The 15,276-nt window shown below is 35.6% G+C and overlaps 2 long non-coding RNA genes across 10 annotated transcripts; one reads left to right on the forward strand and one right to left on the reverse strand.

Annotated features, from left to right (window-relative positions):
• The first annotated feature begins 1,433 nt into the window (after nt 1-1,433).
• Nucleotides 1,434-9,583, forward strand: LOC100260134 (uncharacterized). Of its 9 annotated transcripts, none has more exons than XR_002031470.2 (7): nt 1,434-1,952; nt 5,894-6,551; nt 6,652-6,707; nt 6,809-7,038; nt 7,152-7,355; nt 7,688-8,846; nt 9,076-9,583. It is a non-coding gene; the product is annotated as an uncharacterized LOC100260134 (long non-coding RNA). The 9 variants fall into 9 exon arrangements; XR_002031471.2 differs by having other exon boundaries at nt 1,441-1,952; nt 6,468-6,551; XR_009467325.1 differs by lacking the exon at nt 1,434-1,952 and adding an exon at nt 1,968-4,593 and having other exon boundaries at nt 4,638-6,551.
• A 915-nt stretch (nt 9,584-10,498) lies between these two features.
• LOC100854211 (uncharacterized) lies at nt 10,499-15,181 on the reverse strand. Its single transcript, XR_787359.3, has 3 exons — nt 15,070-15,181; nt 13,835-14,012; nt 10,499-11,406 (listed from the first exon to the last, which is right to left on the reverse strand). It is a non-coding gene; the product is annotated as an uncharacterized LOC100854211 (long non-coding RNA).
• Nucleotides 15,182-15,276: the final 95 nt, after the last annotated feature.

Below are 15,276 nucleotides of genomic sequence, written 5' to 3' on the forward strand. Positions count from 1 at the left end.
ATAATATCATATGTAGCATGAGTCCTTTGTACAAGTAAAACAGTAAAAAGACCTCTTTGATTCGAGGTCAAGTGGTAAAACCCATACCATATCAAGACTCACGCTAATATAATATGTACAAATTATACTAGGGCTTTCATCAAGTGCATCAAGAGCCAAGTCAAGTCAAGATCTTATGGATTTTTTTTTTATTTTTTTATTTTTGTCAAGAAGTATTTGTTAAGTGATTGTCCAAATAACCATCTCAAATGATTATCCTAACCTTCAAACATCATTTATGAAAATTTGTCAATAATATTGTACAAAACCTTGTGGTGATAACCCCTTATTTCTACTTGTCCTATTTTTAATATTAGAGCTCATTTCATGGTGTGATTAAAAAAATGATTTTTTATTTTGAAAACAAAAAACAATTTTTAAAAATTTATAACAGTATTTGATTGTTATTCTTTGTTTCCTGTTTTTAAAAACAAAGTGAAATAAGGAAACAATTTTTAGAAAACAAGTAAAAGTTGTTTTCATCAAATTTTAAAAACAAAAGAAAAACATAAAAAAGTTAAAAATAATTTGAAACTCAAATATTAAACTCATTAATACAAAAAAAACTCATGAATAAAAATTGGTTTACAATGACTCTAGGTAAATGGCTTACAAATTAAGTAAGACATTATTAATAATTTATATTTTGAATAATTTGGAATAAAAAATTGATCCAATTAATTATAGATTAAATGAAAATATTTTAAAATATTATGTTTGTAATTGAGTACCAAATATATACATGTAATAAAAAACTTGACTTGTTTATATTTTAAAAAAGTTAAACTTTATTAGTTATTCATTTTGAATAAAATAATATTATCAATTATTGTTTTTAAAATTATTGTTATTATTCATTTAGAACAATTTTTTTTTACGAAAATGTTAATTATAATCATTTTAACACATCCCTAACTCAAATTTTAAATTAATTTTACATATAATCAAGACGAGGTGGGTGGGATAAGGCAATACCCGAATCTGCCCCGAACTTATCTTAGGTTTAAAAAAAATCTCAAACTCACTTATTATCCGTTTATTTAAATTTCAAATTCAAAAAAAAAACTCGTCTCATTGTCATCCCTAGTTGATAATAAGATTGCCGACCATAATTATAAAAAAACAAATAATTCAAGCTAATTTCATAAGTTAGTTTTATTAACTCAAATTTAATAAATTGCAAGTAGGTTCTCTTAAGTCTTATCTAACATTTAAATTAATCTTGATACAACCAACAACAATTATAAAGAGAATCTTAAGCTTGAAAAATACGCCAGTCATAAAATATATGATTTTGATAACCTAAGTATATAAAATATGAGATACAATTATTAATAGATAAAATAATATCCAAAACATGCACTATCTCCTGTTTACATTTCTTCTTCCCATATTGCCCCTAAATTTCTCCATGTCACCAGAAAATTCTCTCCATGTCAGCAGAACAATTTCAAACTTGAACTTTTTCTCAAAACTGAAACACAAATAAACCCGGCTGAAAACCAAAAGTAGGAATCTCTCTTCTGGTTATTTTGCCCTAACCCCATCTCAGGAAATTCCCAATTTCTAAATTTCTCATCTTCTTCCCACAAGCCCCTTGTTGAATTTGCTCGCTACCTCTTCATGTCGCGCCATTTCGACCGAAAATATCGAAAGCAAGACAACCCTTTTCTTTGGAACGCGATTATCAAATCTTCCACTTTCCCTTTTTAATACGCCTGCTTCACTGGCTCCAATTTTAAAGTGCCCAAAAAAAATTTCACTTGCGTAATTTCCTCACGAAAATGTCTTCCATCGGAACTTCAAAGGGAATCCTGGAAATCGGAAAGTTCGCTCTCTATGTCTCAATCCCGATTGGTCTGATGTATACTTTGGCAAACAATTCCGAGAATATGAAGAAGCTCATCCAGAAGGTATTCTCTTTCCTCAGTCGGTGCTATGAAATTGGTGTGTTCTGGTTATTGAATCCGTGATTACATGACACCTGGGGATTTTTTGAAGTAAAAGAGAATAAAATGCTTAAGAAAATGGACCATTCTGGAGCATTTTCTTTTTCTTTCATCCGAATGGTCCTTAGTTTGTGGAGAATATTCTCGATAGGGATGAACTAGTTTTTCTTTAGAAGATTGAATCGAGATTTATTACGTTTTTGTGGTTTGGAAAATCCTTATTAATTGGTTGATAGAGTAATTTTGGGGATCCATCATCGATGTCAGACATTTTTTGAATTGGGAACTATTCCGATTCTTACACGTCTACAAAGTAACCCTAACCTGAAATCGTGTTTAGATTTAACATGTTCAGACTATACATTTCTTGGATACGTGTCCAATGTTCCTCAGGAGTCTCCTTACTTATACAGGGATCGGATATCTTTTATTTACTAGCTTATACGAATTTATGAAGGAAACAATGGTAAGTTAGTATAATTTCTTAGGAATCTGATCAAATAGAATCTGCCTATCCACCTTTGCTAAAAGGATTCTCGAGGCTCTCAGAGAATTAACGGTAAACAGTAAGGATAGGGAGAATAAGGAGATAAAGAGCAGAAGTAAGACAGGGTAGCTCCAAAATATTGGGGTTGTGACAATGTTGCTCTAGGCAAAGCATGACTATGAAAGCAGGCTCGGCATGGGTTTCCCCCAAGCACTTGGATTTTGCCTCTGGTTTCACAGGCTTTTGAAGTATGGCTAGATATTAGACCAGTGATAGCCCCAAACACTAGGATTTTGCCTTGGTTTCACGGGCTTTTAAGATACAAGAAGGGACTAGGCTTGTATATTATATTTTGAGCTGCTTTTAAGGTTTATGACACATTTTACATTCTATTTTTCATCTAGATTAACTTTCTTAAAAAAAAAAAAATTAAAAATAAGATTTGGTTGAATATGGTCACCAAGTCCAAAGCCTAAGTTTTTCATAGGTCAAGTGCATGTAAGTTTCCTCATCTAAAATGCACATGGAACTGTTACAAAGTTTAGTATCTTACAAAAAAGGTCTTCAACTTTTGGTCTTCTATGATCGCCCAAATTCTTGACTTATTTTTCCTTTAAGTTTCACCTAATGATTTTGCAATCTGCCACACTTAGGAAATTTAATCAAGTACTCAACATTTGTTTTGTTATCATCAAAATGTAGTTTTAGGAAATCTGTAACTAATGCAAAAGGGATGAAGATATCTGACCATATTATAATTTTTTTTTTAATTTTCATTCGTGTTTCTCTTTTTTGTCAAGTCACTTACCCACACAATAAGGGGGCTTTGAAATCTAAATTTTCTGCTTGTAACATGTGTCTCCCTTTAGTATTCCAAATTATTGACCCTGTATATGTGAATCCTTCTTAGAAGTTTTAAATATATTTTAAGAAACTCATTCATGCATTGTCCTTATTAGTTATTGTTCTATTTTCTTAGGGTCTTTCTTCTGGTTAAGAATTAGAACCATGTTGTGTATACTCCTATTTTCAAGGTAGAGTCTCCAATTGAGTCGATTGTTCTGCATGTGGCAATACAAAATATGGATGAACACGGATCTTAAGAAATTGTTAGTAATACAGTTGGAGGATTTATGACGCATTTTTTTATCTCTTGATTGGATTTGAAATTCAATACAACACCCTAAATGGTTGTTTACTAGTGATCTTATGTTTCTCTTTTGTACTTTCCCAATGAGATGTTTTGCAACAATAAATGGCTGCTTAGGTGTTAAGGAATGTTTTAAGGTAGTACCTAGGGTGCCTTAAGGTAGTACCTAAGGGCCATTAAGGCAGTACCTAAGGGCTCTCAAGGTAGTACCTAAAGTACAGTCACAAAAAAACCATTGGTGGACCACTTGTTCACACATGAGAACCACATAATGGCATGGTATGAGGGTCACTAAGCAAGGCCCGAGGCTTGGGAGAGGTTGAGTTAAGGTTTAGCTAAGGTAGTACCTAGGGTCCCTTAAGGTAGTACCTAAAGACCATTAAAGTAGTACCTAAGGGCTCTTAAGGTAGTACCTAAGGTACAGTCCCAAAAAACCATTGGTGGACTACTTGTTCACACATGAGAACCACATAATGGCATGGTATGAGGGTCACTAAGCAAGGCCCGAGGCTTGGGAGAGGTTGAGTGAAGGTTTAGCTAAGGTAGTACCTAGGGTCCCTTAAGGTAGTACCTAAAGACCATTAAAGTAGTACCTAAGGGCTCTTAAGGTAGGACTTAAGGTACAGTCCCAAAAAACCATAGGTGGACCACTTGTTCACACATGAGAACCACATAATGGCATGGTATGAAGGTCACTAAGCAAGGCCCGAGGCTTGGGAGTGGTTGAATTAAGGTTTAGCTAAGGTAGTACCTAGGGTCCCTTAAGGTAGTACCTAAAGGCCATTAAGGTAGTACTTAAGGGCTCTTAAGGTAGTACCTAAGGTACAGTCCCAGAAAACCATTGGTGGACCACTTGTTCACACATGAGAACCACATAATGACGTGGTATGAGGGTCACTAAGCAAGGCCCGAGGCTTGGGAGAGGTTGAGTTAAGGTTTAGTTAAGGTAGTACCTAGGGTCCCTTAAGGTAGTACCTAAAGACCATTAAAGTAGTACTTAAGGGCTCTTAAGGTAGTACCTAAGGTACAGTCCCAAAAAACCATTGGTGGACCACTTGTTCACACATGAGAACCACATAATGGCATGGTATGAGGGTCACTAAGCAAGGCCCGAGGCTTGGGAGAGGTTGAGTGAAGGTTTAGCTAAGGTAGTACTTAGGGTCCCTTAAGGTAGTACCTAAAGGCCATTAAGGTAGTACCTAAGGTATAGTCCCAAAAAATCATTGGTGGACCACTTGTTCACACATGAGAACCACATAATGGCATGGTATGAGGGTTACTAAGCAAGGCTTGAGGCTTGGGAGAGGTTGAGTGAAGATTTAGCTAAGGTAGTACCTAGGGTCCCTTAAGGTAGTACCTAAGGTATAGTCCCAAAAAACCATTGGTGGACCACTTGTTCACCCATGAGAACCACATAATGGTATGGTATGAGGGTTACTAAGCAAGGCTCGAGGTTTGGGAGAGGTTGAGTTAAGGTTTAGCTAAGGTAGTACCTAGGGTCCCTTAAGGTAGTACCTAAGGTACAGTCCCAAAAAACCATAGGTGGACCACTTGTTCACACATGAGAACCACATAATGGCATGGTATGAGGGTCACTAAGCAAGACTCGAGGCTTGGGAGAGGTTGAGTGAAGGTTTAGCTAAGGTAGTACCTAGGGTCCCTTAAGGTAGTACCTAAAGGCCATTAAGGTAGTACCTAAAGGCCATTAAGGTAGTACTTAAGGGCTCTTAAGGTAGTACCTAAGGTATAGTCCCAAAAAACCATAGGTGGACCACTTGTTCACACATGAGAACCACATAATGGCATGATATGAGGGTCACTAAGCAAGACCCGAGGCTTGGGAGAGGTTGAATTAAGGTTTAGCTAAGGTAGTACCTAGGGTCCCTTAAGATAGTACCTAAAGGCCATTAAGGTAGTACCTAAGGGCTCTTAAGGTAGTACCTAAGGTACAGTCCCAAAAAACCATTGGTGGACCACTTGTTCACACATGAGAACCACATAATGACATGGTATGAGGGTCACTAAGCAAGGCCCGAGGCTTGGGAGAGGTTGAGTTAAGGTTTAGCTAAGGTAGTACTCAGATTGCTTTCCTACGTAGTCTTGGCAGCTATGTTTTGTGGAGAATTTTGTTTTTGAATGATACCCAGATTGAGTTCTCTTCAGGTTTGATTGTGGGTTGAGTGTTTTAGTGTTTGTTATAGGAATTGGACGTGGGTTTCAATTTGTTTTTTGGTTGTAATCCGCATATTGAATAGTGCCTTTGTACAGAAACTTGTGTTTGACTGACACCCAGAATGTTTTTTTCTAACCTACTTTTGGGAATTCAAAGTATGTCTTCTAAGAGCTCAATTCCGGGAATTAGGTAAGGGTTTCTATTAAATTCAGCTTTAGATCTCTCTCTGATGTACAAGTACTGTTCTTCTGGTGAAGTGCATTTTTGAAAACTTCATTGAATTAAAAAATAAAAATGAAAATTTGAGATTTGGATGTGAAAATATCTCTTCTTGTAAGGGCTTTGAAAAGGGTTCTATAAGATTTCATACTTCTTCTACTTGAAAATGCTTTAACACAAAACCAACTACATTATAGAGCTCTTTACAGTAGCTTTTGAGCAGTTGAAAAAACCTGCACCAAACAGAGCCTGGCTTTGCAAGTCTCTATTTTTATTTGGATGTAGATTTTTAACCCACTACTAATTCTTTCACCCTATGGAGTCCTCAGAGTAATTAATGGTTTCTTGAAAGAAATATTGAGCCAAAGGTTTACCTTTGGTGAATTCTGAAATGGGGTTGTGCAAATGTATTAATTAATATCTTTCCTGATCTCACATGGTGAATTTAAGGCCATCTCGAGAGAAGATCACTGCTGCTGGGAGTTGGACTGCTAGCTGCAAATTTATTCCCTGCAAGTTCCCTTCATGCTGAAGGTATCATGCTTGGTAGTTGCTTTTTGTATGATGTATAATCTTTAAATATTTGTATGATATGTTATTTCTTAATAATTTTTATGTGAAACTTTATGTTCAGGGTTCACATTCAACTGGCCCAAATTGCATCAGAGCAGAAACATATAACTTACTCAGGTGTCAGCTGCCTCTTCTTGAAAAAATGAAATGTACTGTGGTTTGAAACATGAACATAAAGCTAACCTAGTCTAGCTTCTTTATTTTCCTTCCTGCTGCAGGCTTGCCCCTGAATCACTTCAGGGCCTTGAGGAGTTTGTTATGAAATTTTTTGAGGACCTTCCTTGCACTACAGTGATCTGTATTAGTTTGCTTGGAGGTGCTTTGGCTAGTCTATTAAGAGAATTGCTGAATTATCCTTCCTCTGTCAATGCATGGGTACTATTGTCACACTTGAATATGAAGAGTCAACCTGTTGTTATACTTCTGCCTGTGGATTCAGTTTTAGAAGGTACTTTACTTTTAAGTGAATATGGGAAATTGAACACATGCAACTGTTAGGATCCACATTACCTCCTTATGTATAACCTATGGATACTAAATAAATTGCAAAATTTTGTCCAGAAGTTTCAGATGATGATGCAAGCTCCGAGTCTGGAATACACTATGAGCACAAAGATTTGGACAAACAATGGCACTGTCCTTGGGGCTCCACTGTGGTTGATGATGTAGCTCCTGCATTTAAAATGATACTGGAGGAGAATTATTTATCATCTTCAACATTTCCTCTAGACGATACAAAGGAGAACAGATTGCAATGGTGCTGAGGTAGGTTTTCACTCCCTTCTTACCCTATGTTTGTATATCCATGTATGGAGTTACAAAGGTTCTTTAGTTTGCATTTGGGAATAGGGGCCAAGTACCCAATTCCCGTCCATCAAAATTCATTTATAGAATTTGCATCACTGATCTCTCATCTCTAATTGTTTTGGATTTTGACATGGTAGTTAAAGATCAAGAATTTCAACTGTTGCTATGTTAATGGTCGCTGAAAGTGCATAAACATTATAGCATTATGCACCACTTTCCATATTTATTTTATCTTCTGGAAATTCATTTTTTTAATAGATTGTCAACATACCATGCCTTTTATATGCTAGGGACTTGGAAGATTTATGGTTGGGTCCCTGGAGATCCTTGCTTTTGGGGGCATGTTTGGACTGTGAACGCCTGGATTTGATACATAAGAAGCTGGTGCATGATCTGAAATCTAAAAGTAAAATGGATGTAAATGAGAGCCTTCTTAAAATTATTCTTGGGAGTGCCAGATATTCCCATGGAAGAGAACAATGTTTTTTGCAGCTATATTTAAACAAAGGCTGCTATATTGGTAAAGTGGGATTTTATGATGAAAAAACAAGGTGTAAGGTATTCTCTAACCCTTGTGATAGAGTTGAAAAGAAATCTGCATTGGCCAACCAGCTCATATCTGGAGCAGCAGAAGAGCTTGAAGAGGAAGAAAGTGTAAATAGGTAACCTATAATTCTGGTGCTAGATTGTGAGGTGCAGGTGTGTCTTTTTCTTTCCATCCCTCATTGTACTTTTCAAGATTGTCAACTTATGAGTTCAATGTTTCTTCTATAACTAATAGATTGAATTTAATTTAGTGATATCAAGGTGTAGTGGAATGTGAATTATGAGGTATTATCTTAAAAGAATATCAGTGCTTTTGAAATTTTGCTATTGCAAATATAAGAACTGATAGTCACCTATGGGCTTTAGTCATAACCTTTCTTTGATGTGGATGAAACCAGTTAATGTTTCATCACTAGAACAATCTCCAGAGACCTCCCTAAACTTGTTAAGATCCATTCCTAATAAGAATTTGATTCTGAAAAAAAAAAAAGTTCCAATGAAATGATAAATATACCATCCAAGGTACTTGAAACTTAATGATCTATTTGCTACATGAAAAGGTTTTTACCACCCTAATGGGGGGTTCTTCTCCAGGCATCCTTAGGAAGGAGATGATTGGGTCATTTTAATTTTTTCATTCACACAAGCTAATTGATTGTGTAGATGCTTCCATGGGAGAACATACCAGTGCTATGAACACAGGAGGTTTATCGTATGCCTTCAATTGGCAGCATCTCTGCCATACTTGACAGAAGCCACCACCATCAAGAGCAGGCTGGAATGAATGCTGCCGCCTTTCCGCTGATTGATCCCTTGGATGCATTTTATTTGTTGAATCCTAGTGGTGATCTCAGCAGCTCACAAACTGCATTTGAAAAATGGTTTAGAGATCAAAACATAGAGGTAAATGCCTTGCTGTTTCCCATTTAAAAGAATTTGATGGGATTTTAGAATAGAATGATTGCTGACTTTGCAACTGATCGCTAGATTATGATCATGCTTATTCATAAATACTAGTTGCATGCTTTTATGCTTTTATGATCATGCTTGTTCCTCCTGGCATTCCTATCAATTTATTACTATGCCCCTGTGAACTTATTAAAGATTGAATTTGATCTTTGTGGTGGTTCAGGGGCACAGTACACTCCACAAGGTACTCATCTTTCCTATCTATCAACTGGTTCCCCTGTTATAGTTGCCAATCTATGGGAAGTGACAGACAAGGATATTGACCGATTTGGTAAGGCCATGCTTGATGCTTGGTTGAGAGAAAGATCATCTCCTTAGGTGGCTTGTGCCCAGTGCCGTTTGGTTGCTGAATTGAAGTCCATGAGCATAACTGGTGGTAAAGGAAATGCTAAGAAGAAAATCCCAAGGAAGAAATTATCTAAAGCTTGTAGTAGTGTTGTATGTGAAGATTACTATAACCATAGAATGGATCATTTATGAGTCAAGCTCGAGAAGCCTGTACACTCTCTTTTTTTATTGGGGCATCACTGGTATGTTATGGTGTCCCAACTGGTATACGGAAAAGGAAAGACTCATAGCATAATTTGTTTAAAAATTCTTTGCATCTTGGGGCCTCCCATTATAATAAATCAAGCAAAAAAGTACATAGCAGAACTGTAGTCACTGTAAAATTTAGCATCCGTTATCTCCTCTTTTACTTAGGTGTATAGTATCCATCGGTTTCCCATTTACTAAGGTGTACAACCTACCAAATACATCTTTATCTCATGTTTATTCAATGCGATGTTGTATCCTGAATAATTGCTCTCTCATTCCCTGTCCCTCCTATTCATCAAGCACCAAAGTTCTTGGTTATCCTGCAATGTTAATTTTACTCTCTTTATTTAGTAATGATTGTAATGAGATGTGTTACCAGTTGGCATGATGAATGACAGAAAGTCTAGTTGATAATCCCTGAGTAGTTCTTTATCTAGGATGTTTGGGTTATTGGATCACCAGACTTTATTTTCTAAACTCCTACATTTGTGAATAAAATTGGGAATGTGAACAGGAAATAAATGGGTATCACTAGTAAAAATATTGGAGTGATTAATAAAGGGGAAACAATTTGATCCTAACGATGCTCAAGCTAAATTTTATAAAACTTCAAGAATATTGATAGATGGACAACACTAAAATTTCTATGTTAGCTTTGAGTATAGAACTCGATGTTTCATGTTAGATGGACAGCACTAAGCAGTACAGAACTTTGGTATCTCTTGGTTAAAGCTGTGGATATGAGAGAAGTTAAACTAAGATTTTATATTTAAAATTTAAAATTAGTTGCTTTCCATTTTTGTAGCACTGCATAGGAGATAAAAGAGTGTCAGTTCAACTGGATTTGGTCTTTAGAATTTGCGAGTATTGTTTCAAATATGTGGAAATGAAGTATCCCTTTTCAGATTTTTCTCCAAGTGAGACATCAATCTCAACAGCAATCAGAATAGATCAAGTAACAGAAATTTGGTTAATCCATAATGGACAATTAAACCATACGAATTATATGTATTCAACATTCTCATCCTGCTGCATATAAGAGGATCAAATGGAACTAAAGAAATTACATGTCTACATTTAGCAAATTTTGCATGTAGGGTTTTTCATGGAAAATGAAACTAGGCAATTACAAATTAAAAATTACATATAGGGAAAAATGAACACCATTTTTCCCAACTTCAGTTTTCCCAGTTATTTTTGTCAACATAAATGAGAATCAAATGCATGAAAATCAGAGAGAGGAGGAAAGTATTGTCAAATCCATTTTTTTTTTTAATCTTTTTTTTTTTTACGATCTTTTTTCCCTAAAAACTAAAGAACCGTGAAACTTTCCCCGGCCCCTGCCTTTTCATTTCCAAGTACCATAGGGGCCTTGTCCTTCTAAATATCATTCTACTCTGTCTTGGACCTCCATTAGGTTCTCTGCGCTTTCGTCTCCTGATGGACTGGCCCAACAGCACTCTAGCCCTGCGGCGTCAATCAGCCAGTGACATGCCATTGTTCTCACCATTGTCATCGTCACTATTATGTAGAACCCGTTCCATTGTCACTCAGCTTAGCTCATACATGTACAATTGTGCTCACTTCTCCCTCAAAAGGTTCTTCAATATATTTAGTATTTCATTCTGCTTAATCTTGACGCTCATGCAAGTCTCAGCACTGCAACTGCCATCACTGTTGCAGCTCTGAAGAAAATCTCATTCACACTTCTGTCCACTCTCTTCATCATTTCCTCTTCTTTCAAACCTAACTTGCCAGAGTTCTTGCTTATATGGACAATGGTGTCCCTCAGTTTATTCACAGCCCAAGACAGCCAAACCAGGCAAAACCGAAATCCGGTACTCAAAAATTTGGATGCACAAAAAGGTACCCTCCCACTAAATAGAAATCCCTCTCTCTGCAACCCTTCCTTTCATTCTTCTTCTTTGGAGATGGCTTGAGCTTAGTTTTCTCAGGACTGCAAAAGAGGAGTAACATGCATAAGAGAAAAAAAAAAGGCAAGGTAATGAAGGTTTTAGCAACTACAAAAGGAATGAACTAATATCACACCTTAAGCCATCTGAAAAGTTTATACTTATTATTCATGCTTGCATACCATCTAGAGAGATTCCACTATGCCGGTCAAGAAAACATAATCCCTCACCACATCAGCATTAAGAAAAGTAAAATACCATAGCAACTTGTAGTTCATGTATTTTAGTACAATAAAACAACCACTTAATCAAATGATTCAGCATTTGATTCCAATAACCTGGGTATGATGGAGAAAATCATTGTGGGGCTTTTTCATTCTTGTTAACAATACTTGATGGAGCTCGCTAGAGTATTCAAGAATACACTTAAATTAAATATAAAATATTCAAAACTTCTATTTGATTCTATATTGATTTCACCTTGTTCTCCATGAAATCAAAGTGGGTGATTTTGCTTTGTAATTTTTTCCCAGATTGCAGATTCCCTTTCTGGTAACCTTGGACACTTAAAGCTATCATTTGGGAAGAAATAGTAAAACAGAAAATTTAAAATATGAAAAGAAAAAAAATATAATTGCCTAGTTTTGAACAATTCCCTGACCGATATTACCCTGTTAGAGCAAGAACCAGGGGTCCAGTAAGTTTAAGCAAAATAAAAGTTGTCTTTTCAAATTTAAAAGCTTTTTTATGAATAGATATGTCAAATATTTCTTAAGAGGAGCAACCACAGTTTCAACCTTCAAAGAAGACCCTTTGGTATCAGCCCATTCCATCCTGTTCGATACAATGATCATAGGATGACCAAAGAAAATCAATTGAAAAAAAAAAAAGAATAAAACTCAATTTCAGTGCAAAACTATAAGATGTTTGGGAGATATTCAATTTAAGCAAAAACTTCCAACAGTGCATCATCCAATCAAACATGAAATATCAAACTAAATTTAACCTATTATATATAACAATCTTTTCACTTCAATAACCTCATATATTGTCTACATTCTCTTTTCAACAGAAAAGGCCTGATGTGCACTCCAAAAAAAAGAAGGAAGAATCCATTAGTGCATGTGTGTGAGAAGGGATAGAGAGATCCAACCAAGTAACCCAACTCCACAACAAACAACAATAGCATCAAAAAATGGGGTCAAGTATGACTACATGCTTAACAGGAGGAAAATGTTGTGTGCATGAGTGTCTGCAGCCCAAACAAGAAGGCAAATAAGATTACTTGATCACAGTGAAAAAAAAAAGATATGCTACAAAAGAAAGTATGACTGCCTAAATCGTGTTCAGTCATATTGTTTAAGAATTTCTTTCACCAACAACACTCACACCATGCTCATCCCTGCACTTAATGCTTTAGATCATTGTGCCACAACTAAGTTAGCATTAGTCTATATGTAATAGATCAAAGCTATATTAATAGAGTAATAAACCCATCATTATCTGCTTTGAAAGTCATTCACTTGTTTTCCTAGAGCTTGATGTCCATTTATGATTCCTTACCTCTTTTGCTTATGCAACTAGCACCTTATCTGGGTTACATTCTTCTAATGAACCAAAGGTCATTCTTCAGATTGAATCCTGGCAAACCAGGTTTTTGAGAGTGGAGAGTTGGATGGCATCTTCACCTTTCACAGTCATGAATGAAGAGGCTGTCCTCCAGATTTGAACCTGCAGAGGTCTATTAGCCTGAGATGTTTACCACTGCACCAGAGCCCAGACAGAGGCCCCTGAACTCTCTAGTAACCTAGATGTTCTATTTGACAAAGAGTAGTCTACTCCATTGGAGTAACTAAATTTAGAATAAGCAATCGGGATGACCACCAAAAGGTACAGGGAGCACTCAGAAACAACAAATAAATTTAATAATTCTATTTTGATTTGCATCAGATCTGAATACAAATTCATAGCCTCTAATTGAATCATGACCAGAAATGAAAATAACTATTTTAATAAAAAATAAACATATTCCTTGCATTGAATGGTAAATACAGAGAAGGATAAGCAATCCTTCCAAAATGTACAATTGCTGATTAGAAAGCAGAAAAACAATGTACACATGTTAGAACCACTCTATACACACTGGGAGAATAAAAATTCACCAACAAAAAAATCTAATCACTTCACTCATTGCTTGCGTAACTAGTCTGTGGCATGATTAATTGAGCGAGGAACCCCAGAGAAGGAGAGTCCCACCTCACTAGCAATAGCTATAACTGTATTGCTTGAAATCTGTTAAATGATCATATATGAAATTGGCCTATTGTGGAAAAAATTAGATATAGTAAAAATGTGCACATAGCAAGGTAGAGTAAATTTCATTATATATGGTTTTGAATTTCATATAGTGTGTGACGAATTATAAAAATACGAATCATTAAAGGAAAACACATAAACTAATCAGTTGTGAACCTTGCGTATCAAGCAACACAGGTCTACTAACAGTCTGATCAATCTTCACAAACTGGTCAGACTCCGTCAACCCACTCAAGGGTTTCAAGGTCTCCTCCCGTTGAAGAGGCCTTAGATTAAGACCCGATCTTGTCAACTCTTGTCTTGCTCCAGAACTTCCCAAAAGAGGTTGACAATCCTGTGTTAAAAAAAGATTAACAAGAATTCATCATCTGATGGAAGCAACTAAGAATGTGAGTAACCAAGGCAAATCATTACCTTAACATTAAGACCATAAAATCAACAAAACAACTCACCTAAACAATCACCAATCAAGATGTCTATAAATTAGAAAAATGATATAATCCAATGACATAATGATATAATCCAATATACAAAGCCTGCTAAAAGATATTGAAAGAATCGGACCAATCACCAAAACTATTGCATAACCAACCCAAGAATACAAAATGTAGCATATAAATTAGGAATCGATAGTTCAAAATCTCAAAAGGGACTGAATTTTTCATTTACAACAAGTGCTAATAACACGATAAATATACCAGAGAGATAAACTACAGAACCCATCTGCCATAGATGAAGAACCTAACAGAACAATTTACAAGCACAAAGGCAAACAATCTTTTCTATTAAAGCTAACACTGTGTAAGTACAAGGACTAGTATTTATCTTTCATGCGGGTGTGCCAACAATAGTCAATAATAAAATCATCATATACCTAATAATAAACAATAAAAACCAGTACAAATTTTCATCTAAATAATAATCACAACCCATATGGATTTATAGTTTGAACAAGCTAGTGATATGATTAACAAAACAACAAAATTCTAACAATCAATTAAGAATAAAACTCAATTGCCTGCTATGTTGTACTCATGCAAAAATCATACAAGTATAACAATAAGCAGTTAAAAAATCTCTCGAAGGAATATAATTGACAGTCTGCTATATTGTCCATTGAAATTGTCGATACTAAACCCTAAAATAGTAGAAGACCACCAACCAACCCTAAACCCTCCAAAACCTCAATGTAGATCATACTATCTTTTCCAAACTACACAATATGACAAAACTTAATCAAACAAAATCCTTGAATAGAAAAATATCTCAACCTTAGTAATGGAAAAAAAAAAACCACAAAATAGGAAAAAAAAATCCTTTAATTTAAGAAAATTTTGATTATTATTTTCTAAAGAAACAGAGAACCCAAGAGAAAGAGAAAGAGTGCTTACCTTAGGTTTTGGGTTTTCAGAGAGTGAAGTAGGAGTCGTCGCCAGCACTGGATTTTCATTTTTCCTAATGAGAGTAATAGGTTAGGGCTTTTTGGGTTTTCGGAATCTGAGGAAAATGACGCAAAGAGGTTTTGTAATGAGAGGAAAATGTTAGGGTTTTTTGGTTTTCGTAGATGAGAGGAAGATAAAAAAGGTTAGGGTTTTTCG

Source organism: Vitis vinifera, chromosome 13, assembly GCF_030704535.1.
Source record: "Vitis vinifera cultivar Pinot Noir 40024 chromosome 13, ASM3070453v1".
NCBI lineage: Eukaryota > Viridiplantae > Streptophyta > Magnoliopsida > Vitales > Vitaceae > Vitis > Vitis vinifera.